Source organism: Manis javanica, chromosome 13 (assembly GCF_040802235.1).
Source record: "Manis javanica isolate MJ-LG chromosome 13, MJ_LKY, whole genome shotgun sequence".
In the NCBI taxonomy this organism is placed as follows: domain Eukaryota; kingdom Metazoa; phylum Chordata; class Mammalia; order Pholidota; family Manidae; genus Manis; species Manis javanica.
Window position 1 is genome coordinate 84,838,211 of NC_133168.1, and position 24,287 is coordinate 84,862,497.

General features: G+C 51.9%; 1 protein-coding gene across 1 annotated transcript in view; it reads left to right on the forward strand.

The window, feature by feature from the left end:
• Nucleotides 1–8,453, forward strand: part of RAB4A (RAB4A, member RAS oncogene family) — a 98,842-nt gene extending 90,389 nt beyond the window's left edge. The window contains exon 8 of the mRNA XM_073219966.1: nucleotides 8,159–8,453. The gene's annotated coding sequence lies outside the window, so the exon portion shown is untranslated. The remainder of the gene's footprint in view (nucleotides 1–8,158) is intronic.
• The last annotated feature ends 15,834 nt before the right edge of the window (nucleotides 8,454–24,287 follow it).

Here is a 24,287-nt window from a genome sequence, read left to right on the forward strand (position 1 = left end):
CTGGCCCCTTCACCTCCCACTGCAGGTGGACTTCCTCCGTACAGCTCGGGAGGTCCCGCATGCAGCTGAGGACCACCGGCAAGAGAGAACATGGGAGTATTCCAGTTATAGGGAAGGAGCCTTCATGCTTAGCCGTTGCCAGGCGCAGGAGGTAATGACTGGCCAGGCCTGCATCTTCCCTGTAACTGGGGATAGGGTGGGAGGCTGAGACAGGCAGCCCCATGGGAGACACACGGAACAAGAAAGTGGCCCCCCAGAAGGGGCAGGAGGCAGACAAAACCACCTGTGCCCATCTACACTTGTCTTTGTGCTCAAATAAGAACAGGATGAGAAAGATGTGATTTGACAGCAGGGACAGGGGTGGGTGTACAATCCTTCTGGGATGTCGTTGGCCACGAGCACAGCTGTTAAGAAACCCAATACGATCATAAGCAGCACCTATAAAACTGTATTTCTCTACGAGGGGAGTAAGCCTTCCCTCTGAGGAATCCTCTGCTCATAAGCACTGAAGGGCTGCCAGCTTGGATGGCTGCAGGTGGAAGCCAGACAATGAGCAGAGACTGCAAGGAGTAACCGTAGCAAAGGTTGTGGACTTGGAAATGGGTTTCTTAAACAAGAGAGAAATCTCAGGAACAGCCTAAGGAGCTCACAGAAGAAGCAGAGAGGGTGGAAACAGGCAGGCAGCCAGGGGACCCCAGAGGCTAGGCTGCAGGGCCCTGGCAAGACCAGGAGGGGCCACCCGCCCCTGGACTTGGGTGGAGCTGCAAGTGGCTTCAGGGAAAGGCCACCTGGAGGGTCTCTCCACCAGGGAGGTGGGGGGCAGGGGCAGTAGAAAGGAAGGCTGATGCCCAACTCCTGAGGGATCACAGCAAAATGATATATATCTGCTACCTGTCAGATTCCTTCCAATAAGGCCTAGTCTGGCTGGCCATGGAACGGCGGCTTCACAAGAGGCAGGTGTCCGCCTTTGGGGTGCAGCAGCTGAACTTCCCAGAGCCCCTCCACCCCCCTCAGGGCCATCCCACCCTATCCTGGTCCTTCTGAGGCCAGGGAGACCACCCTCCGGAGCTACCTGGGCCTCACTCTTCCTTTCTTCTGAGAAGGTGTTTTTGCCACGTCACGCTTTCTGCTTCTGCCTCTCCTGATCCCCCCTCCTTCCTCAGCCCCCCCAAACACATGCGCACTCAGGAGTCCCCCTATCCACTCTACCCTTTCATAAACGCGCCTCTCAGTGTAGAAGCTGCAAACACCAGATATTTTCCAAGTGCAGGGCATAGTCACAGGACCCAGACTCTGCCAGTCCGACACTCCTGCCCCGTGCGTGGAGTCAGGGTCTACCGGTGCATGGACGTGAGGCTCAGGAGGGCCTCTTTCTGGCCGAAATGCCAGTTTCCACACCGAGTTCCGGGATCAGTGTGGCCACGGTGCTCAGAGAAATGCTGGCATCCAGAGCCGGAGGTGGCGGGGGCTCAAGCCACATGTCTGGTGTTCCAGGGCCGTGGCGCTGCTATTCTTCCCCTCAGAGTTCCAGATCCGTGTTTTTAGCCCTTCCAGAGATTCTGGAAGTTACCCAAGCATGTTTTAAATATCTGTCTTTTCTCCTAAAATTAGCAGAGTTCATTTCTCTGATGGGCTATTAAATTTTTATTTTTTGATACACTGGGCTGCCCTGCCCCCTCCTCCTTTCTGACAGGTTCCCAGTTTCCTGGGCAGCTTCCCATTTCTCCTCCTCTTTTTTAAACAAAGGAATCGCCCGTCTGTCTTCAACTTCTCCTTACACCGTCTCTGCACACAGAATCACATGACAGTGGTGACGTCTGCGTACCACAGTGTCAGGATCTCCAGGACCAGGCCACCTGCCAGCTTCTCGGCTGTCATCCCCTTGGGCATAGCTTGCCAACACCTCATGCTCAGTGCTCTCAGGTCTGCCATCTGGCTCTGCCCACCAATCTCTTCCTCTGCATTCCCAATTCCTGTTAATGGCATTTTCATTCTCCCAGGCATGCAGGCAAAATGTCAGACTCATCTTTGCAACTGGGTGCCCCGCATGTAATTGCTTCCAGGATGATCATGCCTATCGGACAGTGTCCTGCGTGTCCATCCCTTCTCCCCTACTACCTGGGTAGTAACTGACCAGCCCCAGTGACCCAGATGGGGGCACACCCCCAAGCATCAAGTCCCCTTCATGGCCCTGCAGACAGCAAGGGCGTGATCCAAACAAGGGGTCTGCAGCTGGGCCAGGCCTAGCTGGGTGACCCACAGGGCCTCCCCCAGCCCCTGGTGGAAATGGAAGCCAGGCCTGTGGCCTGGAAAGATGCTGTCAGCACTTCAGGCTGATGGGAACTACTAAACAGAAGCAAAGAAAAATAACATTTGGAGAAAGTCCTCAGCGCACCTCAGTACTGTTTAACTGCCCTCCCCTACCAGTCTACCACAGCCATAACCGGGAGCCATCACAGACAAAAACGCATTTGGACAGTTCCTCTCACAGGGACAAGATCTAGACTAAGCATTTGTTTTACTGGATTATTCCTGGTAGTCAGAACCATATTCTCAAGGCCAAACGAGCTTCAGGAAAAAGCAAGAATATGCATGGAAAACAACATATTCAGCTTGAGTTCCTACCAAGAACCTAGGGAAATAATCCCTCCTAGATAGCCTGGTGCCCTGTGACAAGAAGAGGGTTACCGAGCTCAGAACATCAGCCATATACACTGCTTCTGCAGGAATCAGTTAACACGGACTCCTACCTGCTGCAGGAGAAGAGGCAGAGAAGTCCTGTGCCAGGACCCACTTTGCACAGACCCTGACCTTGACCACAGGCTGAGCTACACCCCTAGAGGCCACTCAACCCTGGGGGGAAGATCGGTCCATTCGGGCTGCTGTAACCAAGTACTACTGACTGGGGGCTTAGTCGCAAGACACGTTTCTCATAGATGCGGAGGCTGGAAGTCTGAGGTCCCGGGGCCAGCAGGACGGGCTCGGGTTGGGGTCCCCTTTTTGGTTCATAGCCAGCCACTCTTGCTGCGTCCTTGCTTGGCAGAGGGGCCAAAGATCCCTCTGGAGCCTCCTTCATCAGGCACTAAGACTGTCACGCTCACGACCCCATCGCTCCCACAAGGCCCACCTCCAACTCCCGAATCGCCTTGGGTGGGTTTCAGCGTATGAATTTTGGAGGGGGATACAAACATTCCAACCAGAACAGCCCCCCGGTTGCCTGCCCTTCCTCCACCACAGCTGCCTTTCGTCTCCTAGTTCTTTCCCGGAACAGCCCGCAGCTCACCCTCCCCCCTCTCCTCACCCCCATCCTCCAGCGCACAATCCCGAGGCAGCACAGTGCCCCCTCCCTGATGTTCCCACTCGCGGGCCCTTCTAACAAAGAAGCAAAAATATCCCCGATTACCCTGACTACTAGATAATAAGCCATCAAATCCAGGAAAACAGTGTGATCACCATGGCAATCCATCAGAACATGGGATTCTGGGTGCAACCTCAACTGGCTACACCAGCGACACCTGCTTTGAAAAAGTGCCAAATGCCAGTGCTGCTGGCTTGCTCCCGGGTATAGGAGGCTGAGCCGGGTTGCCTATGCGTAGGGGTTTTTGAAGCGGTTCTTGGTCCCGTCCTCATAGACTCGGTCAGCCCACCACTGTGCAGATGAGGATACCAGTCTTTTCGTCGGAGGCTTCATGATTTTCATGAGAGGATGGACAGTCTACTGTCCGCTGAGGAAAACAGCAAAGAATACCCACATGCCAGGCTTCTTCCCCAAAGGATAGAGCCCCCACCGCGAGCAGGCTGGGGAGCAAGAAATACCTTTCACGGAGGGCTGCCCGCTGGAAGTGCACACAGCCCACTGCTCTAGGTATTCAAATTCTGAATCTTTTCCTCTCCTTCCAGCCAGTCCATCAGAAAACAGTGCCCCTCCAGGGCCTGGCGCCTCGCCAGACTGCTTTTTCTGAATTGCACTTGGCATTAGGGGCTGACTTCCCTGAGGCATTCCACAACCAGCAGCCAGGGGAAACTCTTCTTAAATCCATGCAAGGGGGGTTCCAGGACCTGGCCCACCACTGTACCCGTCATGCCCTTGTGAATGACCGAAATGTGTCTCAGGCCTTTATTAACAACTTGATTTCTTTCTTACCTTTTGGACACTGAATATTCTGGATTTTTTTCTTTGCTCCAACTGCTCTAAAGCATAGAGCCAAATGTGTGGCCTACTTTGTGCATTGATCTACCACAGCTTTATTTTATTTTATCTTTTTCTTGCTCTGATTTCATCTCTTACTGATCTTACCCTCTTGTATTATATGCATTTGGGAAGCTCACTTAAATCCTTTGTTAACTGTCTGAAAATTGTTTTTAATTCTTCTGAATGAATGTACATGTGAACATTTTTTCAATTCAGTGAGACTTGCAGGAGTATGTACTATAAAACCACCACACATCTCACACAGAAGGCAAGATATCTTGAATCTACTTATTGGAAATGAATAGCTTACATGTACTTAAATCCATTTCAAATTAAGGAGGAGTCTGACAAACCACAAGCAGATGGGTAAAAATAGAAATAAATAGTGTGTGTTCCCTTCTTTACACGGTAGCTGCTGTTACTTAAAGGTACTTGAGTGAAGGCCGGCCAAAGAGGGCTGACAAGAACCCAACCACAGGCAGTCCCCGCCTCCACCTGCCCCAGAGCCAGCCAGCAGTGGAAGTCACCGTGCCATTTAATTGATGTAATCAACATCCTTTCCAAAGCAGCATGTTGGGATACTCAGCTTTGAAATACAGTTAGTGGATGAAAGAAGCGATTTGGGAAATCTTTTCACAGAGGGCTACTTTGGGATGAAGACAGGCTGGCTATGTCAGGGAGCCCACCATCCAAAGGTCCTGTCATAGCTGGTAAATTCCGGTGGCATCACTTCCCTGAGAGTTTGCTGTGTGCCCAGCACTGGGCTCACAAAAAGAACCCTGAGAGCCCCAGGGGGTAGGGAGGAGAGGGAAGTCATTGTTTAAGGTGTAAGGGGTTTTCCCGCACATTCTCTTTGGCCTGCTGTCCCGCAGGCAGGAAATGTGAAGGCCTCATATCAAGTGCGGTGTTACCCAGCTTTGGGGCTGGGGTGGGGAGTCACATTCTCCTAAGAAAAAATAAGTGTATACCCAAGATATTTGCTCATGGATCCCAAGAAAAGAGCTGCTCTTCTCTATTCAAAAGACAAGCAATGTATGATCGAGGCATCTAATAGAAGCAGCCTCAAATGCCCACTCGTATCAGGCATTTTACTCACATTATCTCAGTTAATGTTATCTCAGTTAACTCACAGCAACTCAGTGACATAGACTCTGCTATCACGGCCATTTTACAGATGAAACCGAGGACTAGACCTAATAATTTGGTCAAGATTACTTAGCTAGTATGTAGCAGAGATAAAACTGGAATCCAGGTCTGGCTGACCCCACAGTTACACTCATGTTGCTGGGGATAATCATGACAAAAAGGAATCTGGCTGAGGGCTAATTGACCAGGGGCTCTGAGGCCGAGACCAGAGAGGGCAGACACAATGTGGTGTGGGGGGAAGCAGGCAAGGCACTGGCGCCAGATGGCCGGAGCTTGAATCTTAGCTCTGCCACTCTGTGACCTTGGTCAAGTACCTTAACTGTTTTGTGCTGCAGTGTCCCTAGGGATAAAATAGGCATAATAGCAGTTCTTGTGAAAATTGGGTAAAATGACAGTTTGTGAAGTAGATAGATTGAGTCTGCATTTAACACACAATCGGTGGTAGCCCTTTTGGTCAGAAGGCAGCACAGCAGGTGACCCTGTGCCTTGAGGATGAATCCAGGTAGAGGAACAATGCCCAAGAGCATGTGTGGCCAGAGGCAGGTGCAGAGCCAGTTCGTGTCTTCAAACCGCAAAGGAGCAGTGGGGACTAGTGCTGAGCAGTGCAGGATAGTGAGGGATCACAAACATTAGCCCTGCTGTGGAAGAACAAAGTCTCAGTGAAGTGACGGGGTAAAAGTCGAATCTTGGGATGTTTTGGAGTGTTTGCATAAAGAGGAGATGAACGTAGCCAATGTAAGTCAGTCCTTTTAGACATCTAACAGATGGCCGGCCTTGGCATCACACCGGCCCCCTCGCTGATGGGTTAAATAAATCTTTGATGCATGTTCTTCCTGTGTTTTGAGAGTCACATTGACAACTTTGGGGGAATTATACTGTATCAGTCTGCTCCGGCTGCCATGACAAATCCTGCAGACTGTGGGCTTAATCAGCAGTAATTTGTTTCTCACAGCTCTGGAGGCTATAAGCCCAAGATGAAGGTCCAGCAGGAGCAGTTCCTGGAGGAAGTCCTCGGCCTGTCCTGTGGACGGCTCCCTTCTCCCTGGGTCCTCGCACAGTGGAGAGAGTTCTGTGGCTCTTGCCCTCCTCCGACATCAGCCCTATCATATTAGGGCCCCACCCTCACGGCCTCATTTAACCTTTACCACATCCTCACAGGACTCCAAATGCAGTCACATCAGAGGCTAGGGCTTCAACATAAAAGTAAGAAGAGGACACAATTCAGTAGCATATCCTTTAATGATTTTAGGGACCCCAGTGTGAGGTCCAAGTGGACTCAGCCTTCAGAGCCAGTTACGCTTCATTACCCAAAAAAGTGCACCTGCTACGCCAGTTCAGCCCAGGAATATATTTTCTCGGCACCTGGAGTGAATCCCAACTGATGATAAAATCTGTCTTCTTTGATTCTCTATTTCTCTGCTCTTCACCCCAGTCCCACCATTTTTGTTTCTGTTTCTGGCCCTTAGACAAGTTTGTTTCTGGTTCTGATTTGCACGTGGCCAACAATTTATTCCCCATTAGAGGCAACAGTAGTTTGTTTTATGGTCTAGCCCTTTTGCGATGTGTAGCAGGGTGATGGGAATCTATTGTCTGCCAGTGAAATGCAATAGAGAATTGGGTTAATAATCTTGTGTGCTTGTGCGTCTACTTATAAAATCAGATCGTTTAAGAAAACATTTCATGCACACTCTGAAGGAGAATTGTTTTGAGGTATGTACTGGCTCTTAAGGTACAGACTCTAGACCTTAGCTCACAGCAAAGAATGATGATCTCAAAGTGTTGGCAGCAAGGACTGTACCAGAAGCTTCTATCTGTGGATACCTCAGAGAATAGTCATAGTCATAGACTTCTAAGCTGATACTGATTAGGCAACTCTCATTATTAGGGATTGAGTCAGAATTTCCAGAACTCCATTAGTGGGTCTCACCTGGTGGAGATTCAGTGTCCTAGAGGGCATGTGTCAACGTCCAGAGACAGTTTTGTTTGTCACAGTTGAGGAGGGGGTGCTGGTGGCACCTAGGGGGAAGAGAGCAGAGGGCTACTAAACACCCTACAATGGGCAGGACGGCACCCACTGCTAAGAATTATCTAGCAACAATACCGGTAGAGCTGTGGCCCAGAAGCCCTGCTCTACAGATTAAATTTTTACTTGACCATTGATTAGGAAATTGTAAGTTCTGTAAGGATTGGTGTTAACTTGTAAGCGTACAAATGTTTTTTTTTATCGTGGTAAAATATACAGAACATAAAATTTACTGTTTTAACCATTTTTAAGTGTACGATTCAGTGACATTGAGTACATTCATGCTGCTGTGCAGCCATCAGCGCTGCTCATCTCCAGAACTTTCTCACCTTCCCAAACTAAAACCCCACGCCCCTTAAATAGCAGCCGCCCCTTCCTCCCTACCCTCTGGTCCTAGCAGCCACCATTTCACTTTCTGTCTCCATGAATTTGACTTCTCCAGCTACATCGTATACATGGAATCGCACTGTATTTGTCCTTTGGGGAGGAGCTTAAATCACTTAGCATAAGATCTCCAAAGTTTATCCATGTTGTAAGAAGTATCAAAATTTCTTGCCTTTTTAAGGCTTAATAATATTCCATTGTGTGTATATATATACCCCACATTTTGTGTGTGCCCTTGTCCATCAATGGTCATTTGAGTTGTTACCTCCTTTTGGCTATTGTGCATAATGCTGGTATGAACACAAGTATACCAATATCTGTTCAAGTCACTGCTCCCAATTCTTTTGGGTATATACCCAGAAGTGGAATTGCTAGATCATACGGTAAAATTCTATTTCAAATCTTTTACACAGGGGCTCTGTTGGGAGCCGGGGCTATGTCCCTTCCCCCACGTCTGAACGCAGCATGGGAAAGCACAAGCTTGAGAGCAACCAGTGCAGTCCTTGGAAGTTATCTGCTCACAAAAACATATCTTGTCCTTGAAGATGAGCCAAGACTCCTCACTCTGAAAATAGGGAGACCTTGAGGATGTGTGAAAACACCTCCCCGCCAGCGCCACCTAAGGTCCAATTATCTCCTGACCCACCCCTTACTTGCTACTTGTATAAATTGAGCCTGTAAACAATAAACTTCGCCAGCTTGATCAGACATCCTGTCTTGCTGGTCATTCTTTGTGTCTCTTGCTTGTCTCATGTCTGCAGGCGTCTCCGGCACACTCCACGTTCGTCCCGCGGGCCGGGACAGGGCTCCACATTTTATAACCCCACCATCAATCCACAGGACTCCACTTTCTCCACATCCTTGCCAATATTCAAGGTGTGAAGCAGTGTCTCATAGCAGTTGTGATGTACTTGGTTCATTGGTTGGTTGAGAGTATTGTTTAATTTCCACATATTTGTGTGTTTTCCAGTTTTCGGATTGTTATTGGTTTCAGGTTTGATTCCGTTGTGATCAGAAAAAATATTTTGTTGGTAGCTTAACAAAAACTGGGTACAAAATAATTTTGCTAACACTACTCACAGACTGTTGTTATCCCATAAAAATGTGAAGAATTTTATCCTGTGGAGATGTGATTTATGTCTTATAGAAAAGAAAACTCCAAAGGTTATTATCAACTACTGAACACTAACCAATTTGTACTGAATTTTGCAACCTTATTCAAACATTCCTTCTGTGACTGTCAGTACCTGTGCATGCCCCACGATCCCCTGAACCAGCTTCATCAGCTTGCTCAGGTTCCCTCAATCATGAGTGACATAAATCTTTGATAAGTGTTTATGCTGATAAGCAAACACAAAGGCCTAACAGAAAATGAAGTCAACTAAAAATGTCTTATCAAAGACAGGAGTAACTTGTGGATATTTGGTGAAAGGGGAGAATCTGAGGAGAGAAAGAAGCTAGAATGGGGTGAGTGGGACCTGACTCACAGTGGGGTTAGTGCCGTCCATTCTCTGCCCCTGGAGAGGAGTATGCGGAAAGCTGATATGTGAAAAGCTGCTGACCTCATTCCGCATCTCCGTATGTATTCTTTTCAGCATGCTGGGGACCAGCGACCGTGGCAGAATAGCAGTGCCGGCGAGGTTAGAACTAGCAGTTTAGACATTCCATTCTGTGTGGCCGAGGGGTGAGAACCCCTCCGTAACCAGCCAGCCTGGGCTGCTGCTGCACGCGAGCGCATCGCACCCTGCAGCCTTCTGCCGATCCGTGAGGCACAGCCAAGACATTGTAGGGTGAACTTTGTCGGCAGTTAACACAGGATTTTCCAATCACAGCAGTAAATGTTCAGAATGCACTTGCTATTGATGATGCTGTTGACTCTTTTTTTGTCTCAAATAGAAAACAAGATTTAAAAAAGACAGCTAGTCTTCACAAGCTTATCTACTTTTGTAAATTTAAGAATTTTAACCTTGCCCAAAAGGAGGTCTGGCCTTTGCCCTCAGCCCCTGGTGGGCGACTCCAGGCCCTTAGAATACCTTCCCAATGAGCATCTGTGTACCTGGGGGTCTTGGCCCATACCAGAGTGTCCAACTATGGGATGTAGGGTTGGGGCTTTTGAGTCACGACACATTGGCCATTCAGACTCTAGTAGGTCTGCAGACTGATGTCAGCCAAGTGGGCAGTGGACCGTGAAGTGTTTTAAAGACTCTAGACACCCAGGCTCATGTGGACACCTCTGGCTGGTGTATTCCGTGAGCAGCGTCATACAGCATTGCAGGGGCAGTGAGCCCTGTCCGTGACTCCGTGTGGACAAGCTGGCTGGAGGCTGCGGGCTTGCCTCCTGGACTCTGCCGATGCACCTGCTCACCCGGCTGGCCTTCATCTGTATCTTATGACTGTTATAAACAATACCCACGGGTATGTCAGCTTTCAGTGAGTTTATAAGTCTCTCTAGAGAATCACCAAACCCGACGGTGGACTTGGGGAGACCCAAGCTTGCAACTGGTGTCCAAAGGGAGGGTGGTCTCGTGGGCTGTGTACCCTGACTTCTCAGTGCTAGAGGTTAAACACAAGGACACAGTTTACCAAGAAGTCCTGATTTGAAAGTAGAGAAAAAGGCTTGCAAAGTTCAGTTGGAATCTCTGTTAGCAGCGGAGTGGGAGTCGACAGAACAAATCTCCTTCCGTGTGGGTCTCCTGAAATGCAGAGGCTGCTTAGATATGGGTTCTTGTACATCCCTTTAGTCTTGAAAACTGAGAACATGCTTTAGAGTCCTGGGGAAAGCACAGGAGTTTCCCAAGATTATTTACGTACTCACAGAGCTGAGACCTGAGTCGACTCCTTCGTTTTACTCACCCACCTGGAAGAAAAATGTGGTGTAGGAGAGCCCACTTGATAGGAACCCAAAGATGACTCAGGAAGAGAGTATTGTCCAGGACCTGCAATAAAGATGTTTCAAGTATAGAATTTAGAATTATAGGGTGTTTAAACAGCACAAAAGTACAGCCCAAGGGGAACTGCAGATCCTGGAACTACTGTTCCAGCAACACCACAGTGCATCCCTCATCAGGACGCTGAAACGTACTATTTTATGACACTCGCTCACCTGTCAGATGCCCCTCTCTGCAGTGGAAGGCTAGCTGGACCCTCTTCTTTACCTCCTCCTTTCCCTGTGTAGATTCTTCATCTTCTTCAAATGGAAGGATGCATACATTAGAGTGCAGGAGGAGACTGGTGATCGGGGAAGCATTTATCAGAGGTCTGGAGGGCAAATTTCACCTCAGGATGAAAAACTTCCTTATGTATTAGATGGATCAGAAATGTGATTGGCTGCTCTACAAGGGAGACCACGGAGGGCCTTGCTGGGAATGCAGGTGTTTCTGGGGGACTGAGTGAAATAAGTGCCGCGCTGGCCTGCGAGGAGGGCTCTGCGGTCAGTCCGGCCCAAGCTGAAGCTCAGCCTCCCCCCAGCCCCCAGGGCGCCCCCCCCCCCGGGGTGGCTGCCTGCCTTTCAGCCCCCAAGCCTGGACAAGGGGGGACCCTAACACCCATATTACAGGGTCGTCATGAGGGTTAGGCGAGATGCACACCGAGGGCTTCATATGCACTCGTAAATGTTAGCATTTTTTTTTAATCTTATGCCTTAAAAGAGTGGAAGCAAATGTAATTTTCATTAAAGAAAATCTGACCGAGGCAGCTCAAACAAGTGACACACATAGAAAAAGAGTTCATTTAGATGAAGCCAAGGTGACAGTCTTCACTCTCTAGAAAAGTAAAATCTGATGAGGATTTTAGTCCCTGCTCACCTCGTGTGGAGAAGAGCAATGGACCTACGTGGTCAGTGCATTAGGACAAGTGACTACCTGCTTCTACAGCAGACACATGACAAAACATCGGTATCTAAAAGCAGGAGGAGTCTGTTTCTCCCTCGGACAAAGAGGGGGCTGCCCTCCCAGCGGAGAGTTAAGAGAGCCGCGGTCCCTTCCTCTTGCCACACTTTTACCCGGTTGAAGCGCATGCTGCTTGTAGCATGATAGGCCCGTTAGTCGAGAGACGACGTGTTGGGGAAAGGAAACTGACTCTATTCGGAAAGTCAGAAGATTGAGGAGGTGGCTGGCTGGTGTCCTAAAGCACCACCTTAACTTCGGGTTGATTTCAAGCTTCTCTTATATCCGGGAAGGGGGAGCGGGAAGAGGCTGAGGTCAGGAGGTGGTTGTCCTCAGACATCCAGGTACCAGCAGGGGTCTGAGGAGGGTTAGGAATCCCCTGCCCTCGGTTAGTTACCTCCAGCCATTTCATCAACATGCCCGTGGTGTTTCTATTAAATCCTCGACAGCCCAGTCGTCATTTCTGTCTGAACTTCCCTTTCTCCTCAGGGGAGGTAAATTTTGGGTTGAAGGGCTGGTCGTACCCATCTTCAGTCATGAGCAACATTCCTTCTGATGATTAACAGGCCTGCAGTGCAGGGCTGTGGGGCTGAGCAGAAGCTTTTCGACCCAAAGATTAAGGCAGCAAAGGAGACAATGATGATATGAAGGCAGAGATGCCAAGCTGTTTTTCTCTGTTACAACGCAGTCATCTCAACAAATAGCTTCGGGGCCACAGGAGAAGGTTTTCCACATTTCAGACATTTCTGCAGCACCAGCTGGGTGTCCTGCCATCCCATTCAATTCTGACGCTGTGTACCTGGAGTCAGCATCAGACCCCAAAGGGTGAGGGCTCGGCCCCATCAGACTGCCCCCACTGAAGATGCCAATGGCACCTAGTAGTTGCCCACATCAGCTGCTCAACTTGGTTGCAAATCACAGGTCTCCACGATCCCTCTCTTTAGATTTGATCATTTGCTGGAACTGACATTGCAGAACTCATGAAAATGTTTGCTAACATTTACCAGTTTACTAATAATGATATAATAGAAGATATCAATGCGCAGCCAGGTAAGAGACATGTAAGGTGAGGAGCAGAAGGGTCCCGAGCAGGGAGCTTCTCACCCCAGTTGAATTGAGGTGCACTCCCCCTCCTGGCGTGTAGATGTGGTTGTTACCCCAGAAGCTCTCAGAGCCTCATACTTTTGAGGTTTGCACAGAGGCTTTATCACGTAAGCACAACTGTCATTGACTCAGTCTCCCGCCCCTCTCCCCTTCCCGGAGGGTGGATATAGAGCCAGAAGCTCCGGGCTTCTAATGCTGACCAGTCCCCATCTGGGAGCCCACCCAGAGTGACCTCATTAGAACAAGAAATGCCCTTTGCACCCAGGATGTCCCAAGGGACTTGGGAGCGCAGTGTGAGGAGCCAAGCTCAAAGGCCAAACATTAGAACAAAAGACGATCCTAATGCTCTTCTCATTTAGGAAGTTACGTGGATTTCAGGGGCTCTGGGACAGGAAGCAGGGACAGAGACCCATACATACACATTTGACTAAGTCGCAGGGATGGAGGAAATACCAGCTCTTAACATCCATGGCCATGAAATGACGCCCATCCTTTTTAGATCTGGTTGCATGAACTCAATCAACTGCAAAGGAAGATGTAGGGGACATGTGGGTATTCACTGAGCACTGTGTATGCCAAGGTCAGCCGACTGGACCCGCAAACGTGGTCCCTCTGCACCACTGGGAATGTGCGGATCGTCCGCTCCATCCGGATCCTCCTCCTGTCCTCCTTGGGCACCTGCTGTGTCCCTAAGCTCAGCCCAGGCTCAGTCCTCAGACCCCTGCACTGCCTCTCACAGTGAACACCGGGCACCACTCGCCCAGGACACCCTGGCACGTGCCCGCATTGTAGGCATCACCTTGTGGAGGCAGAGCTGTCCCCTCTCCCTGCCGGACCACAAGGTCTCTGGGGCAGGAACCCACCCCTGCTGTGGGAACAGACGTTTAGCATGTGAAATAAACCCACCCTCAAGCAGGACGCAGGACAGACGAGTAGCCAAGCGGATAGGGTAGTTTCTGGTGTGAAAAAAAGCATCAACTGGGAGACAGTTTTCCTTGAAGGGGGAATGTCAGAGAAGAAACTGAAACTGCACATTTGAGGATGCGTGCCCCAGACAGAGATGGCAGGGAGGAAAAGCCTAGGCAGAAAAGGCCCCCCAGGGCTGGGGGGGGTGCTAGGCGGGGTGTTGGGCAGCTCAAAGGCGTCCCGTCTCCACCCACTGCAGGCAGGGAGAGGAGAGGTGCGCTCAGCCCTCCAAAGCGCTTCCTTCCCCAACCTCATCCAGGACCTCTTCACGTCCAAGCCTGAAGCTCTGCCCGCGACATCAGTGTGAGCAGCCCGGTTAAGTCACGCCGGATGTCAGCTTACGGGGCATCCCTTTTCACTGGAAAGGTAAAAGCAGAAAAGAAGACAGCAGAAGGGAGACACTGCTGTGAACATTTTTGCGGTATGGTTTTTACAGCTGTATTTCTGTGGAGGCTAGCACAACGTGGAAGGCAAATTAAAACACGTCTGGACACTGCTAAGTGTGTGATTAGTCGGTGCACATTACCAGGCTTTCTTAGTCAGGCTATTTAGGTGCCCATATGCTATAAACACAGAAACCTCCCCTATGTCATACGCCTATAGCTTGACCAGAACCTTAAACATGTGTGGCAAAGATCTTTGATTTGGGGGGCTCTCCCTTCAAAAAGTCTGGGAACTTGATAGCTTTCTCCTTTTCTATGTCTAGGATTCTGAAAATGCAGAGGACAAAAAATGAGTTCAACATACCTGTTGCCTATCAGAATTTCCTTTCTCAATAAATGCAGTTTCTTAATAAATAGGACCCATCAAGGGGACACCTCTCCAGTCAAAGGGAACCTGTTGGGCACGGTCTCAGCCCCAGCAGAGCACTGGCAGGTAGAGCCTTCTATTTTGGAGTACTTCTAACTATCAGTTAAGTTCTCTTAATGCAGTTTTCTTTGTTTACCTGTCACTGCTCATGGATTCTGGTTTTCTGTTCTGGAATCTGGAACTGCGTTGATCGACCCGCTAGCCCTCAGGCCGTCTGGAGACAGCCGTGTCCTATCAGTGAGTCACACGTGACGTTAGAAGCAGCCTGAAGCACCCCCCGGCCCAGCCCTTCATTCACGGGATAAGGAGATGGAACCCCAGGGGCCAGGGCAGCCCCCCGACCCCTAACCAAGCTTCCTATCTCCCCGCAGGCGCGTCCCCTCCTGTTTAGACACAGCTGGTCCTTCGGAGACACAGGTGACTTTTTCTCCACTGCCTCTTAGTGTTCTCCAATTCTCACAATGTGCATTTGTGGGGGTTGTTTACAGCAAAAAAACTAAAATACGTCTTTCAAACATTAAAACCTTTCCTCTGCTGTCTTTTGTGCGGCATGCTTCCGGACACCCACCTCAACGTTCCCTGCTTTGCTGCTGTTCCTGATTCCTGAAATGCCCATGCCAGAATTGAACAGAAAGTGGATGAAAACTGATTTTCATGTCCTCTCCCTGCCAGACCAGGAGGTCTCTGAGGCAGGAACGGGACAGGTTTGCTCAGCAGGTACGGACTGCGGCCCCAACATGGCCTAGACCTCAACACGGGCGGCCCAGGAAGGCAGAACAAGAGCGTGTGTATTTTTTTAATAACATCACCTTGTGGTCTCTGTAACCCCCAGTTATTTTCCACGTGAATTGCTAAGATGTTTCTCCTATATTTAGAGATCAAAATCCAAACTTGGCGTTCATCCTGGTTGGCATTTTGCTCGTTGATCTGAACCCATGATTTCGGGCTGTCGAGCGTCTCTGCTAAGTGTGCTCACCTACCCGCTAGCTTTCCCCTGTTGGTTTTGTGGTGGCTACAGAACATGCAAACAATTCCTATTTTCCAAACACGGGGAAATAAGCATGGCATGCTCCATGCTTGTACATGACATCAACGCAGTTTGCAAATGTAATTGGTCGCCCAAGTCATCTTTCACCTGATTGTGCTACTCTCCAACCCACGTCTCTGTGTCATACACAGGACGTTATGTCAATGCCTTATGCAGGCTTTTAAATGCCCTCTGTGGGGTTCACTGAGATGTTAACTGGGCGCTGTGGCCTGAACGAGGAGTGGGCCGTGAGGATTTGGTGTGACCTGCTCTTGCTGACCCAGACAGACTCCCGGCCATCTCTGCAGCAGATCACACATTCAGGGATTGATCCCAAGACTTTGCTGGGAAGCAATGTTGAGCAGACCTCGTTTCTACTGTATTTTCCTTTTTTAAAAACAATGCAATGCCAGCCTGATTCCAAACTTTTTGATATTCCTGCCATTCTCCCTGATTGTTAGAAATCAGCAAAAAGGGTTCCAAATTGTGTCCGGGAGCATCCTCAGAACACCCATTTATAGAGGACCTGATTCTGCAGTCGGAGACTCCTGAGCGTCTCTCTCTGTCCTGGATGGTGCTGGAGCCTACTGACTTCCCTGCAGCACAGAGAACCCCTCTGGGGGCGCGCCCTGACCCAGAGCTGAGGGCCTGAGCCCACTCTGGCCCCAGAGCACGTTACAGGTCCAGACATTTCCAAACCTACCAGCTGGGGGCCTCAGGGACTGAGCTCTCCTGTGGGGCCCCGGCTCCCTCAAGGGCTCGGAGGTCGTCCCTCGGACAGCAGGCTCCACGGATTAGGAGGTAAATGAGATCACGGCCAGATGCAGACTGTGGTATCTGTTTCGTCCTCCCCAAACTCCAAGCTCTGTAGCATCCACTTGCCGAGGCGCCATCTGTGTCGTGTCTGCAAATAGCTGCAGACACCTCCGAGGGGCTCAGGGGGTCTTGGACTCACAGGCACAGCCAAGCCAAGCATGGATGGTGCCCATAAAGCTCTTCAGCAGCCGATCTGCATGAAATGAGTGCATTGATCCAATGATCTGTGTTTTGAAGTTGGATTTGGGGTTTTTTTACAACAGTCAGCACTCGACTGGACTGTTTCTTAGAGGTCGGGGGACTAAGTTCAGGGCCATGTGTGAAGGGTGGAGACGCTGGGAAGGGTGTAAGACTTAGCCCTCAGAAGGCTGCTGGCCCAGTTTGTGGGAGAAGCAGGAGCCCCTTCTCGGCTTCCCGGGCTGGCCACAGTGCACGGCCTGGTCCTCTCGGGAGGCCCCAGGGAGCTTCTCGCTCAGCACCTTCTCACTGATGGAGCCCAGCGTCCGGGGCTGCTTCTCCAGAGAAAGGGGGGTGGGCTGGTCTGAGGCTTTTCTTTGAAGAGCGTCCAGCAGACTTGATGCTAAAACTGCAGAAGTCCTCACCCGGTGATGTTCCCCACAAACCCAGGGAGAACCAGGCCCGCAGTCTGAAACTGAAATGTGTCCCTCACCCACTTGGGAGATTCGAGGTGTCAAAGCAGGAGGCTGCTTCACAAGCTGATTTCAGCCTGCAGAACACTGCCGCCCCTCAGACCTGGGTGAGGCCGGACCCAACTCCAGCGGACAGCCAGGCCAGGCTGTCGCCCACCCCTCAGCCCTTGAGGAAGAGAGGGCAGGGTCAGGCCTGAGCAAGCCGGGCCGTGGACCTCCGCAGGGCCTCTGCGGCCTCTGGTGCCCTGGAGAGGCCTGGAGCTCAGAAACTGCCCCCTCCCTCTCCCTGCTGAGGGGGAACGCAGGAAGGGGGCCGGGTAAGCACAAGGCAGGGGGACAGATGGCTCCTCACACTGACGCACCTGGGGTCTTCGTCCCCAGACAGCAGTGCTGACCCATTGCAAACCTCAGGGTCTCCGTCGCTTGGAGATGGGTGGAAGAATGAGTGTCGGAAGCTGCTCTCCTGCCGACAGGTCAGACGACTGAGTGATGGTGAGCAAAATCACCTGCCAGGAGTCCCTGAATGGTCTTCCCTGGGTCTGTCCTTCCTAATAATGCCCAGCAGGGCTCCAGCTTCCACTCAGTGCTCAGGAGTCCGAACCCTCAGACTTCAGCAAGTCCTATGAGCAAATGGACCACCTCCCTCTCCCCTTCCAGCTGCCCCGGCGGCTAGGAGAAAGGAATGAAGGCCCTGCTCTCAGCAGCAGCCCCAGCTTCACACCTCTGGGCCAGGGTCCCAGGCAGGAAGCGTGCAGGGCGCCCCGGAGCAAGTGTCTAGGGCGGTGACGCTAAGTACGTCTTAAGGAGAACGTTCAACTTTCTAAATGACCCAGGCCTCTCCTGGCTCTGAGGTCAGCTCCAGGTCTCTGGGGCTCAGGCGACGCCCAGGGAGACCCAGGAATCCGGCTTGGGACAAGATGCCCTCAGTTCTGCGGGTCTGGGTGTCTGCACTGAGCTCCACAAGGGCAGCTGGTCTTAGTACCGATTCCAACCTGTATGTGGCACCCCCCACACACCACCCACAAGCAATTCTTGGACCCCAGCTGGGTGTCCTTCTAGTCACTCGGTTCTGACATGGTCTACCTGGACAGAGTGTCAGATCCCACAGGTTAAGGGGTCAGTCCTGCAAAGACAGCGCCACCACACACGTGCCAGTCAGAAGCCCAAGTCGCCGGTCACCTGGGCTTCTGACCAGCCAGCTGTGGATCTGAGGTTCCCGCAGCCCCTGCCTTGTTTAGACTCCATTTGCTGGCACAGTTCTCCCCTTACAACCCTCTTACAACACTGTTGGATCCCCAGGCAGCCAGCCCCCATCCATAGATGCGCTCCAAAAGTCAGCTCGTTACATAGACCTGGTTGTGGTGGAAGACGCTTGTTATGAGTAACAAGACATCCACTGCACCTTCTCGGCTCTGAAACTGCTTCCGGAGGACAGGAGACCAAGTACTATGACCAAAGACACTCCCGCGGCCACTTATGGCCCCGGAAAGGCCTAGGGTTTCCGGAGCTCTGTGCCAGAAATGGGGATGAAGACAAAATGTGCATTTCTCACTATAAACCACGACTTCACACTGTCCTTTGACACTTGAATTTACTCAATTCAACAACTACTTACTGGGCACAGAGGTGGCTTTACAGGACAGCCATTTATGCTGAAGTGCAGGGCCCCTTATTCACCCTGGTGAGGGTTCCGGGGTGGCTGCAGGTGACTCAGGGTCTGGCTGGGGGGATGCTGAGGTAGGGATAGTTGAGTTCAGGCTTGGGGGGTTTATTTGTGGCTGCAGTCACTCCCCACACAGTGATGTTGTCGCTAGCCATCTTGGGGATGTCTCCCAGCCTCCTGCCCCCTGGGAGGACCCAATGGGCTTGCTGAGGAGCACTGGAGGGATGGGGGCTGAGGCGGAACCACAGTGAGAATATATTGGAGCAGAGTTCGTCTCCGCGGAGGCAGTGGAGACATGAGGGTCAGCTAATAAATAAGATTACACTATTTTCCTGTATTGTGATATCTGTGGCCTTTGTAGGCTTCTAAAATCTTGAAATGTGCTGTTTTCTCATTCTTATAATTTATTGTGAGACAGATTTTTAATATTTTTGTATCGTTTTTCTTAAAGTGGCCCTCCAACATTGTGTAAGCTTTGGGCTGGCCATGACTGTGGACGGACAGCACAGGCACCAGAGCAATGACAGGGCGCGAACCAGACAGGAAGCCCGCCGCTGGGTCTGCCCAGCACCTGGTACAGCGCCAGCACCCGTCCTGTGCTGGAGGAACACTGACCCAGTTGCACCCTGGGACTCAGCTCCTCACGGAGGCCCAGGGCTGACCCCAACAGCACCCAGGTATTGGGACAGGTTTGCAGAACCAGCCTAACCCTCCAGGGTAATGAGCGCACACTGGAGTTGCCGCCCCTTCCTCTGCAGGGCACCAGACAGGGCAGGGCTGCCCTCCAGGCCTCAACCAAGAGAGCGGAGGTGGTGGCCGGTGGCCGTGCTACCCTCCGGCCTGTCCCTGGGGCGCGTGGGTTACACCCTGATGGCGCTCCTGAGCCAGGCAGCTTCCCTAAGGCCCTTTAAGCCAGTCGGGAGGACAGTGTGCATGAGCCCAGGTCAGGGACAGAGGGAGGGTCCCAGACAGCCTTTCATGTGCTGTCCGCCTGCACCTGAGCCCCTGCCTTTCTCCCCAGGGAGAAAGGCGGCCTCTCCCTTGCCACCCGGCCCACAGAGGGGTTCCGCTCCAGCGCCCCACGGGGATCAGTGAGGTGACAACACAGACGCTGCCGGCACCTGGCCGGCACAGGGCCGCCTGCCGCTCTGTCGGCCATCGCCATGCCTTTGGTGACTCTGTCACCTGGCTGGGGTGAGCGTGCCTGCTGGGCTAGATTTTAAAAAACGATTACCATGAAAGTAATATTCATTGTGGAGAACCGGCAAAACACAGGGAAATAAGAAAGTACATGAAAAAATACCCCTAACCCCACCCCCCATTTGTGTGGATCGTCCTCCCAGGATTTATTAAAGTGTATTGTCATTTTAAAAAGTGAAAGTGGGACTCTGCTACTTCTGTGGTTTAATATACCGCTTTTTACGTACTGCTGGAGCGCGGTCATTTTCCGTGGTCATTGCGGGATCCCTGAGCATGGCCACGGCAGGCCGCCCTGCACCGAGCCCTGCGCTGCTCCGGTCCCGACTCCCCGCCTCCAGCTGAGTTTACCTAATACCTCAGCAGCGCTCATGGGCCTCCACCCTTGCTGCCTCATTTATTAATTCCCTTAAGCTAGATTCCTGAAAGCAAAGTCACAGGCCAAGAAATTTTCATGGTTTTTGCTTTAAATTTCTCAAATTGCTTTCTGCAAAGTTTCCAATCTCCACGCCCCAGCAGTCCTCCCAGTACCGGGTTGTGTGTCTGCCTCTTAAATATTGCCAGTCTGCTAAATGAAAAGTAGCAACTCTCCTGGCTTTGATCACTAATGGTGTTCAATAGGTTTCCCGTTTACGGGTTTGTGTATTTATGTTCTTTGGGCTTGTGTGTATTATTTGCCTTAAATTATTATCTGTCTGTACATGCCCTCTGCCTGCTTTTCTATTGGCCGTTGTTGTTTTTTTTTTTTAAGGTCAATTTTCTGTTTTCTTTAGGTGTGATTCTATTAACCATCTTTCCATCTGGTGGTGGTGAGTATTTTCCCCGTCAACAGTTTGAAAATGCATTTGGTGACTGGGCTCCCTAAGTCCTCTGGCCTCTGTCTCGGGCGTACGGTGGGTGGACAGCCTCTCTGCCCTCACTGAAGGGCTCTGTCCAGGCCACTGACATCCTTTATCAAACGGTGCTTGAAGGGCAGGGGGAGACTGACCCTTGACAAGCACGCACGTCTGCAAAACCCTCCCCACTGATTTGAGCTCAGAACTGACTCACCGCCACGGCCTTTCTCCCCGGGGGCTCAGCTGTGCTCGCTGTCCGAGGTCTCGTCCACAACCTGCTCCCCACGGCGGCCCTTTTCCAGGTCTCCTCTGTGTGAGGCCTTCCAGGGGATCCTGCAGGGGGAAAGCTAAACCCCTTGGCAGGACATAGAAAGCCTTCCCCGGTGGGGCTCGCAGTGGCCTTTGTATCCTTGCTGCCCTGTAGCCTGTCTTATCCTAAGCAGCAGCCACGCTGTGCTGCCCCAGTTCCCTGAGTGGGAAAGACCCTCAGGCTCCCGGGTATTTCCCTAGAAAACGTCTCAGCATCCAGGGTTCCCTCCAGGAACTGCCGCTGGTCCAAGCCTCCTCTGGCTGTGCCGCCAGGCCACCCTCACCACTCTTGCTGCGGTGGCCCTACCAGCTTGTCTGTCTGTCTCTGCCGGCACCCTGTGACCACCCCCAATATCCGGAGCTGTGTCCACTCCCTGTCAGGCCCATTTGACACATACAGGCGTGCATGGCTCAATCCTGGGAGGAAGCAAGAGACAGTGAGCGTCCTGTGTCTCTTACAGGCTTGGATACCGGAGAAAAGTGCTTTGCAAAGTGCCAATCCTATTGCACCCAAAGGACATCATAGCTGCTAATGGGGGTGGGGGGTAACATTAGGATCGTCACTATTAACATAGTCCACCTACATTAGAATGAGTCTCACCTGAGCAGCTAGACAGCCTTCATGGAAGATGAAATCACCACTGAAGGGTGAAACTTCCCACTTGGCAAGAAAAGTGAGTATATGAAGCAACAGCGGTTTATTTTCTGATTACACTCTTTCTAGGGTTTCAGCAGCCACCAGGTGTGAATGTCAGGAGGGCCACACCATCTGCCCATGTGATTGGGTCTGTACTTGACCTGTCACTGCATTTTGCAGGCATAGGATCCACAGCGTATGAAACCACAGCGTCCGCCCTGCTGGGGGTGAGGGCCGGAGCAGTGCCTGCTGCGTGAAACCACACGTCTCTGCAGGGGTGACGCTGGGTGTCCTGGGAAACTCTGCCGACCCTCCTTGGAGGGCCCTGGCACTGCCCTTAGGCCGCAGCCTGGGTGGGAATACAGGGTCCCGCCTTCCACACCTGCTGGGCTCACCGGCCTTGTCCCCATCTCTGGTGATTGCTCTGTGCTGAGTGCTGGAGGTACAGGGGGTCTCTGTGAAGCAAAGCAGGTGCAGGGGCCTTCCGCACCTGCCCCCTCCATGGCCCCCTGAGTTCTCTGATGTGGCAGTTGTACCTCATGCCGAGATCTGGTGCAATCATACTGTAGCCATCGCACAAAGCAGATCTCCCAGGAGGCCCAGACCTGGGGCGCAGGTGGAAGGGCCGTGCCCACAGCAGTGGCATAAGCCCACAGGCCGTGGAAACCCAGGCTCAGCCACAGGGACTGTGGGTGCTTCCATTCCCTGGAGCCAGCGCTCCCAGCATCCATCTGCACCAGAGTCACCTGGGGCTTTGTTAATTGGCAGACGCCAGGGGACCCCCTCCATTCTGACCAGGCTGGAGCCCAGGGACCTGCATTCCACAGGCCTCTCACGGGACTCTGGGGCCCACACATCAGGAGACACTGTCCTTGCTAGGCTGCGTGAGTTGAACTGGGTGGGGTCTTACTCCCACTGGCCCGCAGACCTGCAGCGCCGAGTCACCTGTGAGCTAGAGTTGCAGGCAACCCCAGAGCTTCTGAGTTAGAATCTGCATGTTAATAGGATCCCCAGGCAATACTATGCACAGAAAAGTTTGGGGCACTGATCGCACTGTCCTTGGAGGGGAAGGGAAGAAAGGGCGAAGCAGGATCCTACAGGATTCATGGGAAACATCAGTCACCCGAGAGAAGCTGGAGGCGCTGTGTGGAGGGCCCTGTTTATTTTCAGAGGATGATCCTCAGTCAAGGAGCAAGGCTGTATTCCTGTGCCATGGACAGGGATGTGTGTGAGGCCTGGCTCATGTGGGTGAGGAGGGACCTGAGGTTCTCCCTGGAGCACTGGACGCTTGTTCACAAGCATGAGCACACTCTGCCTGGGTGCTCTGAAATGGGTGATAGTCTCAAGGTACGTAAAAAGGAAAATGCAGGCTGACTTTGCTTTTCATTCCAAGCTCCCGGGTTTATTTGGGATGGGACACCCATGTCCTCTGGAGTCCCCTTACCACATAAAGGCCAATCCACCCATTTCCGGCGCCTGGAAAATCCAAGCAGTCCCATGATGTCTGCGTGTCCCCTCTGCCTCTGAGTCCCACACAGGCGCACACAGCCTACCCCGGCCGCCAGGGGAAGGGAGCCTCTTCAGCTGTTCTCACCAGAAATCCACTCCCCCTGAGCACGTGGTGAGTTCGGTGCCCTGTACTGGAGGTTCAGGGGACTGGGGGCTCACCCTTTCCCCGGCCCCTTTCCCTCCATCTCTCCCAAGGCCTCCCGTTCCTTCCCCAAGCACAGCAAGTACCTATGCTCTTACCTCAGATCTGAAACCACCTCCTGGGTTAGATCATGCGCTCAGGACTTGGCTCTCTGGGCCGAGCAGCTTACCGGCATGTGTGTCCCAGTGAATACCTGTGCTTTCCCTAAGAGAACCTCCATAACTGCATCTCCTCCCACTGTGGCAATAGGCTGACTGAAGGTGGGTTAGGATGGGCTGAAATAGGTCCCTCACTTATTTCTCAGTCTAAGATGGAGAGTTCTCGTCTCCACCTCTCTCCCCCACATTAAATTCTGACGTTCCTGACAGGGAACGTGGGGAGGGGGGGTGGACACAAAAAGAAACAGTGCAAGTGCCAGCTGCAGGGGGTGCCCCTCGGAGGCTGGCTGTGCTCCTGGGGGCAGATCTCAGGAGTGGCTGAACGGACCCCCACTCTAGAGCCTTCGCAGGCTCTGTCTGCTGGTGACCTGTTTGCAGGCACAGTTACATCGCTCGGGAGCACAACCACAATGCACTAGGTTAGGACCGTGCACAGGGGAGAGGGCCCAGGACCACACCTCATCGCTCTGAGTGACAGGGGCACACCCTGCCCACACCCGCCCCTCCCCTCCGACCTGCCACCTGCGGCCTCCCACACACCTGCACCCTCCCTGGTGGTCACACACAGGAGCAGGAATCCTCGGCCTGCGTTTACTTTTTTTATAAAATAATATGGCACCTTCTTTCTCTGCTGGGGAGCTCTGGACAGGTTTTTCTGCAGATGTATTGAGGACGATAGTTAGCTTAAGGGAGAAGCAGTCAGGCCTTCCTCTTACGATGACTTGCAAGGACACTGGCCGCTCACCAGTCTGTACCTATGAATAAAAACGATGCTTTTTCTCCCCCACACAAGGATGGGGCCCCCCTCGGATGCAAGGACAGCCTCATCTCTGG